General features: G+C 42.8%; 1 protein-coding gene across 4 annotated transcripts in view; it reads left to right on the top strand.

Annotated features, from left to right (window-relative positions):
- Window positions 1–4,629: 4,629 nt before the first annotated feature.
- fam222ba (family with sequence similarity 222 member Ba) overlaps window positions 4,630–10,098 on the top strand; it is a 35,420-nt gene continuing 29,951 nt past the window's right edge. For 2 of the 4 annotated variants that reach the window (XM_003456135.5, XM_005460864.4), the window contains exon 1: window positions 4,630–4,773. The gene's annotated coding sequence lies outside the window, so the exon portion shown is untranslated. Of the gene's footprint in view, window positions 4,774–5,998; window positions 6,022–10,098 lie in introns of all 4 variants that reach the window. The other 2 variants (XM_025910764.1, XM_005460865.4) reach the window with 2 other exon arrangements.

Here is a 10,098-nt window from a genome sequence, read left to right as displayed (position 1 = left end):
TATGAGTGTGCTTGTGAAAGCTACACCGCCCCCTAGCGGCCGCAGGGTCAACTGCATCCCTGACCATCCTACTCACATTCATCTGAAATGTTATGGTCCTCCGAGTTTTTAAACTCGGAGGAGTTTAAAAGCAAATTAATCACACCCCACTGATTAAACTGGTTTTTTCAAGGCAAATAAAACTGAAATATTTATTGTTTGACATGACTTGACAAGATTTACATCATAATATCCAACTACTCTCCTAATGACTCAGTAAAGACTGTACCAGTTGCGTACTCTTCACTGACTAAATCGAAAATGACAGTTCATGGTCTGAGTGACTGAAAATGATTGCATAAGAGCAGAAACAAGGAAACAAACAAATAAAGGCTGAGGAATGAGAAGAGAGATCACTGAGTTTGGAGGAACTATGCGAGGGAGGAAATTATTCGAGTGGGCACAACTGTTCTCTAGACCTTACTTCTACATAAGTAACAAAATAATATAACTGTTGTGCGTCATTTTGCAGCAAACCCTCTTTAACTCCCAGAAGCCCCCCGAGGCCCCAGCTTAGGAACCACCTGTCTACAGCAGGAAGGACACAGACAAGCTGAAATCAGCCGACGGCAATCCCAAATCAGCTCATCACAATGCACAAACGCGTCAGCCAACATGAGCAACCTGCAGTTTGAAATGAATGACAGAGCTCAAAGGGACTTTTAGAAGAGGTGATATCCTCTAGATTACTTTGTGAGCAATGCTGTGCCCACAACCAGAAATCAGATTGCACTGCTCAGACATTTTCTTTCCCTCTTGTCCCATGAGTGCACACAACAGAGCTGATCCCCGAGGGTGCTTGAAGCACAATTTTGACAGTTCTGTTGAGGATATATTGAGCATGGGTCACCTAGAGCAGCATACTAACCTGAAGAAAACATGCATGCTGACAAACTCACTCACCTCCCCGTAAGATTTAAGCACTAATTCACGAGGATGAGCTGATATAATGGCCTGATAACCGCAAAGTGCATGAGGTTAATAGTCGGACTAAAAGGACGCAGTTTGCAGGTGATTGATTACTGTAACACGTTGTTTTCAATCTGCAAGGGAAAGCCAAGCAGAGCAGATGTCTCCCTGTAGTCCATCAAGCTCACCAGCTGTTTGTTAGTCCTGGAGGACTTGCTCGGGGTGGAACAAACACCTCCACTGGGGAGGATGATGAAGGATATCAGGTAGCTCACAATCTGTCATCATCTAACTCTAAAAGCTCAGCAGCAATGGAGGGGCAACAAAAATGGAGCTTTTAGCAGACACTTACTGCCGAATTCCAATTGAACCAGAAACCAAAAGGATATTTGAGGATCAGTAATGTTTGAACTTCCCCTCTATCTGCCTTTCTCCCTCTCTCTCTCAAATTCATTCAAGGCCTTTTCTCCCTCCGGGCTTTCCTCACATGGCCACTTCACGTGGGAGTGTATCAGAGTCTTTCTATGACTGCATTAACTTTGGCCTTCAGAAAGAGCTCTCTCCCTCACTCTCTCTCTCTAAAAAAAAGGAAAAAAAGACAAAAAGGCTTTGCCTGCAGACCATTTAATCATAAGCTGTAGCCCACTTCGGTATGTGAAGTGCACTTGCCAATGAGATACTGCACGGTGTGATGGAAAACCTCTCTCTGCTGCGGCGATTCAGCATGCTGTTGATTCCTAATCAATCTTTATTTTCTGTAATTCAAACAGAACACGCGGCACTGACGTTGAACGAGTCAGATCTCCCCGAATATGCAGAATTTTCTGCAGCCCGATGTGGAGATATTCTCCAACTTCTCTTTTTGATTTATTAATAACGCTAGCTGGGATTAGATGAGCAATAACTGGCAGTTTCTGTGCTAATAAGGAGAGCTTGCTCCGCATGAGGAATAACAAAGAACTATAAGCACGAGCCACGGGGCATGTCAACAGGGAGCAGAGGTGGGGGAAAAACAATCTGTCAGTGCGTCAGAGCATCCATCACTCCATCACCGCTGATTGCAGTGAGAGGCGTGATGGGGCACAGCCGGCTGACTTTCTTTCAAACTGCCGCTCCTGAACTTTATCACGCTGAGAACTCCAGCACAGATCGGCTATTTGCGAGGGATCCCACAGATTAATGAACGGATGGATGAATTTCCACATGTGAGAAATGGGAGAGCAGTGAGATTCAGCTGTTACATTTTATGTGACGCCCTGAAGGTTCTCCAAGGTCCCTCAATTCAGCAATCACTACTCGAGACGTCCTTGCTCTGCCTGCTTTTTTTTTTCTTTTTTTTTTTTGAAGAGGTGATTTAGCTCCTAAACTACCCATATAGGTCACACTGATACTCTGATTGTACAATCTCTCTCTCCGTGGGGGAGATAAAGTGGGGTGGAAAAAAAAAACTTTTATTCATTCCAGACTTGCAATCGATGGGACTTGTCTGTGAAGTGGATCAATAATGCCTCCCTTTGAAATCATCAATCACGTCAGTGGTGAATTTAAAAAGCGTAATTAGGAACAACGTTCTTAAACATCCTGTATTGACGTCTTCTTTGGTATGGAGAAAGACACCATTCTGCATCATTAACTTTGTATTATTGCCTGATGGAGCCTGCTGCTGCTACTTCCCCACCTGCTGAACTCGGAGCGCTCTGTGTGATTGGGCTTTCAGACCAAATTCTCCCTTCTTTCACTTGCTGATAGGGGGAAGTGAAGCTTGCAGGCCTAAATTGGCTGAAGTATTGTAATAAGCCCGGTCCATACTGGAGTTCAGGCCGCGGCTTCACAACGCTTTGTATCAGAAATGTTTGCGGGACTGAGCACGTATAATTTTCTCTATAATAATCTTATCTGATTACTTTTGCGGAGGCTCCAATGTGAGCACACATTCTTAAGCTTCCACAACTGGCCACGGTCTTCAGTGTTGTCGGTCTGTCTCTCTCTCGTAATAAAAACGGTATCAATACTGCAGAGAGGGCAGGTGGGCGATTGTAATGGAGTAATTTATTTTAGTTGTCACAGAAAAATAAGTCTTTGATTAGGGAGCTATACACATCAGGCTGCACAAACAGAACCTTTCATCAAATCACAAAGCATGTGACACTATTGACCAAGAGTCCTCTATCTGGGTTTTTATCTTCCCCAAAAAGATTCATAATACAATATGTGAGCAGCACAATGAGTCAAAACGCAAGCAGAATATAGCATAATATAGCTTATGCTCAAGGCAAGTCATGTGCCATTCTTCCAGATGAGTAGTAAATTTTGGTCAGAGATGCGCACAAACAAGCTTAGAGGTAAATGAGCAATATTCAATATTCAAGGTTAGAATACTGATTATTGAAGTTAAATGGCAGGTCAAAACATCCTCACCTCAAGGCTGCTCACTGGTTTTCTTTTCATGAAGTTGTCCGGATTACGCTTTAAATTCATAAATGAATTTCAAGACATCTAGGAGGGAATATACAGATGGGTGACTGAACTTTACTTGAGCTACATGTCCAAAAATATGAAGCATAACACCTATACACATTGTATATACCTATACATGTACTGACATGAAAATATGTACATTGGTGAGTATGAAATCATGCCACAGTACTTAATGTCAGGGTCTCAACCCTGACTGACAGCTGCTCTTCACAGCAATCCGTGAAAACATTTGTGCTGCCTTAAAAACATGTCATTCAGCTTTTAGTCTCCGTCATGTTCAGATGCTTACAGCACTGCAAACTAGAGACCTGTGTCAGATTAAAGGAAAAAAAATACCTTCAATACATTTTCAGTGGACTGATGCATTGTTTCCCCGAGTTTCTGCACTCTCTTAAGCTTACATTTTATTCCACTCTCACACCTCTTTCATATACTGAGTTGTTACTGTTATCAGGTATGTGTTTAATTCTGTTTGATTTTGCTTTAGTGAATTTTAGATCATTTGCTTTATTATTGAATTGAATTATTACTTGTTTTTTAAATTTTGATTTGTACCCATTATACTTTATTGTATTTACTTTGTTTTTAGATTAATTTGGACTTTACAGGGATTTTTGTTTGTTTTTGTTTTTTGTTTATGTCGTATTTGATTTTATTTAGCCATACACTATTCTGATTATTTAAGCTATTTTGATATGGGTTGTGTTTAAGCTTTCCAACTATTGTAACAAAAAAATTTCCAATCTTCTGTGGTGAATAAATTATAAATCTAACTCCTAGGAAAGGTGTCTCATTTCACTCTGTACTGTACCACTGTGCATGGTTGAAATGACAATAAAAGCCACTTGACTTGACTTGAATCCCATAGCACATGATTTACACTATTTTCACACACGCTTGTACCCTTTAGGGTACTGTCATATATGTAAGTCTAGTATTTAACATAATATGTTTAAAACCTTACCACAGCTGATGAAGCTGCTGTTATTTTGTCTACAAAGCTTGTTAACCAAATCTAATTAGACTGAGGAAAAAAGACAGCTAAAGGCTAATATTTATTTACTGGCCTATATAGGAACTATTTTAATGTATTTCACTAATTTCACGTCCAAATATTCAGCCGTCCAATCGCGCTTCAAGTTCACTGTCCCTTTAAACCACTCGGGCGTTCTGCGCAGCGTACGGCGCAGTCTGGAACGGTCCCAGCTACAGCGCATGCGCCGGAAGTTGCTGCCGCAGACAGCAGCAACAGCAGTGATTCGGCAGCGCAGGGCAACGGGAGAAAATCTGTCCGTTTTAAACCATGGCGACGTACTAAACGATGCCTTTCGCAGAGGTAAACGGAGAGTAAGTAGTTGTATCTTTATAACACGCCTGCTGTCCGACACCGTGTGACGTCCTCCTAGAGTGTGGCGTAAATATTAGGAAAGGTTGAGAAGGCAACAATGGGACTGTGTATGTTTCAGACTGGCTGGCTAGGTTAGCTAGCCAGGAGCCTGGGCAGTCAGCTGGCACACTGACTGGCAACATACAGGTTTATAGCTACTGTACTGCTCTCCTGCATTGGCTGTGTATCTACTGTAAAGCTCCTATCAAAGGCTTAAATCTCTCTGATACTCAACTATGTTTTAGTTTAGTGAAAAGAGTCATAAATTCTCGATTAGAGCTGATGATAACTGTACAAACTGGGCTTATGTTGTGTTTTGTTCAGCTGGTTAGCTAGTTTATATTGTGCAACGTGACGGCCACCAGTGTGGATTAAGCTGCGCTGCATTTGCCTGCTAAAGTATCATCGTCATCATCATCATCACGCTCGTATGTTCACTCATTAAAAATGTCATCAACAATGATGCAGGTAGTTTTGCGCCTCATCTCAAGCAAAATCGTAAGTGGTTCTCCAATAAAAAGCTAGTTGCGGATGAAAGTTACAAGTTAGGTTATTTTATACTGCTTGCTACCTTCAAAGTTGTCTCCCCCTGGCTAGTGTCCGATATAATCATGAAAGCGTGCAACCATTTGCCAAGATTTAGAACCTCGGCCGTCTCCACTCGACTGTACAGATGCTGTGCGCCCTCCTTGCTCTCCAGGCGCGTCTGCAAATGGCACCTCTTAAACATAACGCCACGGGGAAGTGTTTCCACCTGCAAAAGCAAGTGTTAAAGGTGATAACAAAAGGTTGACGTCACCGGGCTCATCCTGATCCTGCCGCACAACCTCGACCGCTGAGGAGGTGGAGGAGGAGGAGTGCAGGAGGAGTAGTTTCAGAGGACGAGAGCAGCTTCTTTTTTTAATGCTAGGACGTCTAATGGTTCGTGTCTGGAAGGAAAAGGTCTATCTCTGATCAAATTTCGGGTATCCTAAGGGCGCACTTAACTAATGGGATCCTATCGACGTTTCTCCCCCTCCGAGCCCAATCTTTACACGGCGGAATGTTAATGTTGCCACAGCCTGTCCGTGTTGTCTTTGGCTGCTCTGGTTTTATTGCTGTAATCGGTCTGCAATGTCATGGAGCTTGTGACGGATTTGATTAAAAGGCAACTCTTCTGTTCTATGACTCGCCGGACTATGGAAGTTATCTGCTTTGCGCTTCACATGGTAAGATGATAAAACTGTGAACTATCCAGCGATATAAAAAAAGTGTTTTGTCTACATTTGCATGCCCGTTTTGAAATAAAAATTTATATATATATATATATATATATATATATATATATATATATATATATATATATATATATATATATAAATTCTGTCGTTATGTAAAAAAGCCTTTTATCTCTTCTTTACCACGACAAAGGTGGGACAGTCTAGTGTATAGCAACGAGGGAAGGATGTGCTCTGTGATATCCAGCGCTTACTTAAACAAGAGCCTCACATTACTTGCCCAGAAGTGCAGTTTTGCAATGTAGCTTTCTTCCTCTATATGTTCCAAAGAGCGGATAATTAAATTTCAGACCTTGTTGTCGGGGAAACTCGGGGGGCCCTAGACTTTTTTTTTTCTTTTTTTTTTTGTGCAATTATCGTGTAGCAAGAACCCTTTTTGCATTGGGATGCTGTTTCCCAGCACAATGAAGCTTAATTGGGGCTCAACAGCAAATTAATATAAGGCCTCTGCCCATCTGTAAAATGCAGTTCACCTCTAATGACAGCTGTTATGTCAGTGAATATATCTGTGTGTGCATGTGTGTGCCACTGGGTATGTGGTTGCTTCTATTTAGGTCTTAAAATGACGTGTTTGCTCTTAGTTACAGAGGCTGCAGATAAGTCTGGATGTCATGAGCGCATGGTTCATTCGTTCATGTCACGCTGGTCAGCTCTGTAGAAAATTACAGCGTTCCAGCAAATTGAAATACCACTTGAACGTATGTGTTAATTAGATCTCTGCGTGCCTTTTCAAAAGTGTCTCTCCTCCTCTGCCCATGAGTCATGTGCTGACTCTTTGACCTGTCACCACAAATCCTGAGTCTTTGCTGAGGGCAAACTGACAGAAAAGCAAAGTTTTTTTTCTTTTTTTTCCCCTTCCCACCCAGCCACTGACAAATTTGAACATATTGATCTACACTGTGGGCAGAGGAGGGCAATTTCCTCTAAAATACTTGTGCAGCATCTTGGCTGCTGTTGCCTCTCAGTTTCCTGTGGCCCGCAGGTGACGTAAAACTATGGCATGGGGAAAAAAAAGCTACATATTGTAGAGAACACATACGATTAGAGGCTTTAGAGTAAGTTGAGTGTGATTGTAATGCACGCCTACACAGTTTTCTAGACGCTATTCTTACACGTTGTTCTTGCAAACACATGGCAAAGCAGATATTAGTGAGTGATGACTAGCTTCACAAGGTTCAAACCAATCATTGTGAGCACCTTAAACTGAAGTCCAGATGGTTTTGTGTTGCAGAAGGTTCTCCATTCGACAGCCAAACTGTCTGATTCCCAACATTAGGCTTGTTTCAGACAGCAGTAATAAGAGGATAACATCAAAGCTCTGCTTTATTTCTGAGAGACTTCAGAGCAAGACTATGAATAACAGATCACAAGGTACAAAGAGTGAACCAGAGAACTTGAGCAGCTTTTATGTTTCAGCTGTTGTTGGGATTCACGGGGAGCTCATTAAAACACATTGATGAGGAACAGTCCCGATTCTCTGATTGTTGACTGTGAAATTGCTCAGCTAACCAACATATTTTTGATGCAATGATTTTTCTGTGCCGGAATGAGCCTCTTGGCTGATGCTCATTTTTTGGTTTATTCAAAGCCAGTGATTTGATGTACCATTTTAGAGACGGTACTTGAAATGGAAATGTGTAACCGTGTGCTCTTCCCCCAGTGCAATACATTTGTACCTTTCTTTTTTTCTTTTCCTGCAGGGTCCTGTGTATGTTTAATTGCTCACAGGTGTTGTCAGTGAATTTTATGCCCAGCATATTTTTTATTTTCCACACCCGATCATTTTAGATGAGAATGATTTGTTGACTATCATCCATTTGCTAAATAAGGCTGCCCCCCTACCCAGGTGCCAGGCAGCAGGACTGAGATTTCCTAGGTACCATTGATCTTCCCGCCATCTCCACCTTTCAGTCCTCCCATCACCAGGGCAGCTGTCAGCCCACACTCACCCACTCAGCCACCCACCACTTGGAGAAACTCTCTGAGGCCACCCAATGTCTTCTCAGCTGAATGAGTCTGGTTTCAGACAGGGAAGAGATCTTTGGTAGCCTCTGTGAGAAAGTCAGGAGACTCAGTATGTGGGTCAAACGCAGGTCAGACTAAGCATAGAGAACTGCAGCCACATGATACATCCAGATCAAGTGTTTACGGCATGATGGGCAACTTCTGGATATCTCTGAGAAAAGAGACTCAACTGCAAGGCTGAGGCTGTGGGTCAGCTGTTTGCATGGTATTCTGTTTGGCTCACGTGGGTGCTTTTATTTTGTGCAGTGACCACAGGCAGTAGCCTTCATATGAAGATACAGTTTGTTTCTTTGTTTGCTGCATTTTTGTGCATAGATTTGCATGCTAGCTGGCAGGTCCAATTAGGGTAACAAAAAAAAAAAAAGACTCTTGCTTGGTAGTTTGCATAATCAGCAAAGCCGAGCCCTTAAGCCAGGGAGTGATGTTACAAACACCAGGAGCAAAGGGCTTTCTGAAATTGTTATGTCTTCAGCTTGAGGGTAATCATGGACAAATCTCTAAGCCTCACAGTGCCATTCACAGCAATAACAACAGTTAGTGCAGCAGGACGAACGGGGCTAGGTCTAGGAGAGCATCTGTGTGATCAGGCTTGTCAGAGGCATTGCAGATGACGGGGTTGTTTATCCACCTCCATCTTCACAGGAACAGCAGAAGAGCAGGGCAGATACTGTTATCTGTTTATGGCACAAGATAAGGGCGTCTCAGTTGGATCACTGACCCTCCACTGGCACTCTCCGCCCCCTAGTACCAAGCGCTGTGTAATAAGAGGTCGCCAGACAAGTCCCATATCACTCTTAAGTGATCCTAATAGATGCCATTAGCATGTCCACGGTTATTGCTGCAGTTTTCCAGTGACCATGCCAACTGTACATATCAGGGCATCATTATCCACCGACAGGGAGGCTCAGAGTCTGACCCAAGTCTGTGGGGTCAGAAAGAATGCCACAACAAAGCACCGGTGAAGCTGTAGAGGATATCAAGTGGTGGGGATATAGGGGAGAGTGAGCTCAAAGTGTCATAGTTGGCGCAGACTTTAGATAAAGCTAAGCTATGAGAGGATTAGAGAGGGAGGAGATGTAAAATGCTCTCGGCTAATTGGGCTTTATTTTTAATATTTCAGAGGGTTCATTAGACACTAAATTGGTGAAGTATTTCAGCTCTGTCTGTTGCCTGAGAGCCTTTTTTGGGACAAGCTTTACAACCTGAATAATGGCATATAATTTTTGTTAAGGCCTGGTCATTGAAAATAGCACACTGGTATATTAAAATTCTCCCTTTTCCCCTCCTGTTACAAGGTTAGATTACATAATTTTTGCCCAAATACAAGCTTAGTTGCAGGCCTACATCTGGGCCAGTGCATTCTGACTTCATCTACTTGACTTTTTGGTTTTTTTCTCTTTGTAATTTTGAGCAGGTCACAGTTGCCAGAAGGATATACTTTAGGGTATCATACAGTTGTCTTTCAAACTGACAAAGCAGTGAATGACTTTGACAGTGGGTATGGGGCTCAGAGGCTTGGTCTGGGTGTTAAGCTCTGTGCTGGAAAGGGACATAGGCTGTGCTGAGAGAGCTGTCAAGGAGAGCGGTCAGTGCACAGCACTTTGCCATGACCCTCCACAGCTTATCATCAGTTACACCACTTCTCCGGGCCTCAGTGTGTGGGTGTGTTTTTTCTGTGTCCATGCACCGTGCTGGAGAGCGAGCGGTGCTTAGAATGGGGTCCTTTATAACCTCCTAACCCTCTGGTCCTGTTTGCTTCCATTGTTGGCCACAGTGAATGGTATCTCCGTGCCTTGAAAAGTAACCAGATGACATTCTTCCTGTTGTTCAAAAGGGCCCGGGGTTCCATTGTAAAAAGCATCTGAAAGGATAGGCTAAGACTGTGACCTTCAGAGGCTAATCTCTGGCATGTCATTCAGTGCCTGTTTGAAGCAAATGCAGACTTTTCTCCCTGATAGAACGCACCAGTTCAAACAAAGAAGG

Source organism: Oreochromis niloticus, linkage group LG10 (assembly GCF_001858045.2).
Source record: "Oreochromis niloticus isolate F11D_XX linkage group LG10, O_niloticus_UMD_NMBU, whole genome shotgun sequence".
NCBI lineage: Eukaryota > Metazoa > Chordata > Actinopteri > Cichliformes > Cichlidae > Oreochromis > Oreochromis niloticus.
Note: the sequence above shows the minus strand (reverse complement) of the source record. Positions and strands in the feature narration are given on the sequence as shown.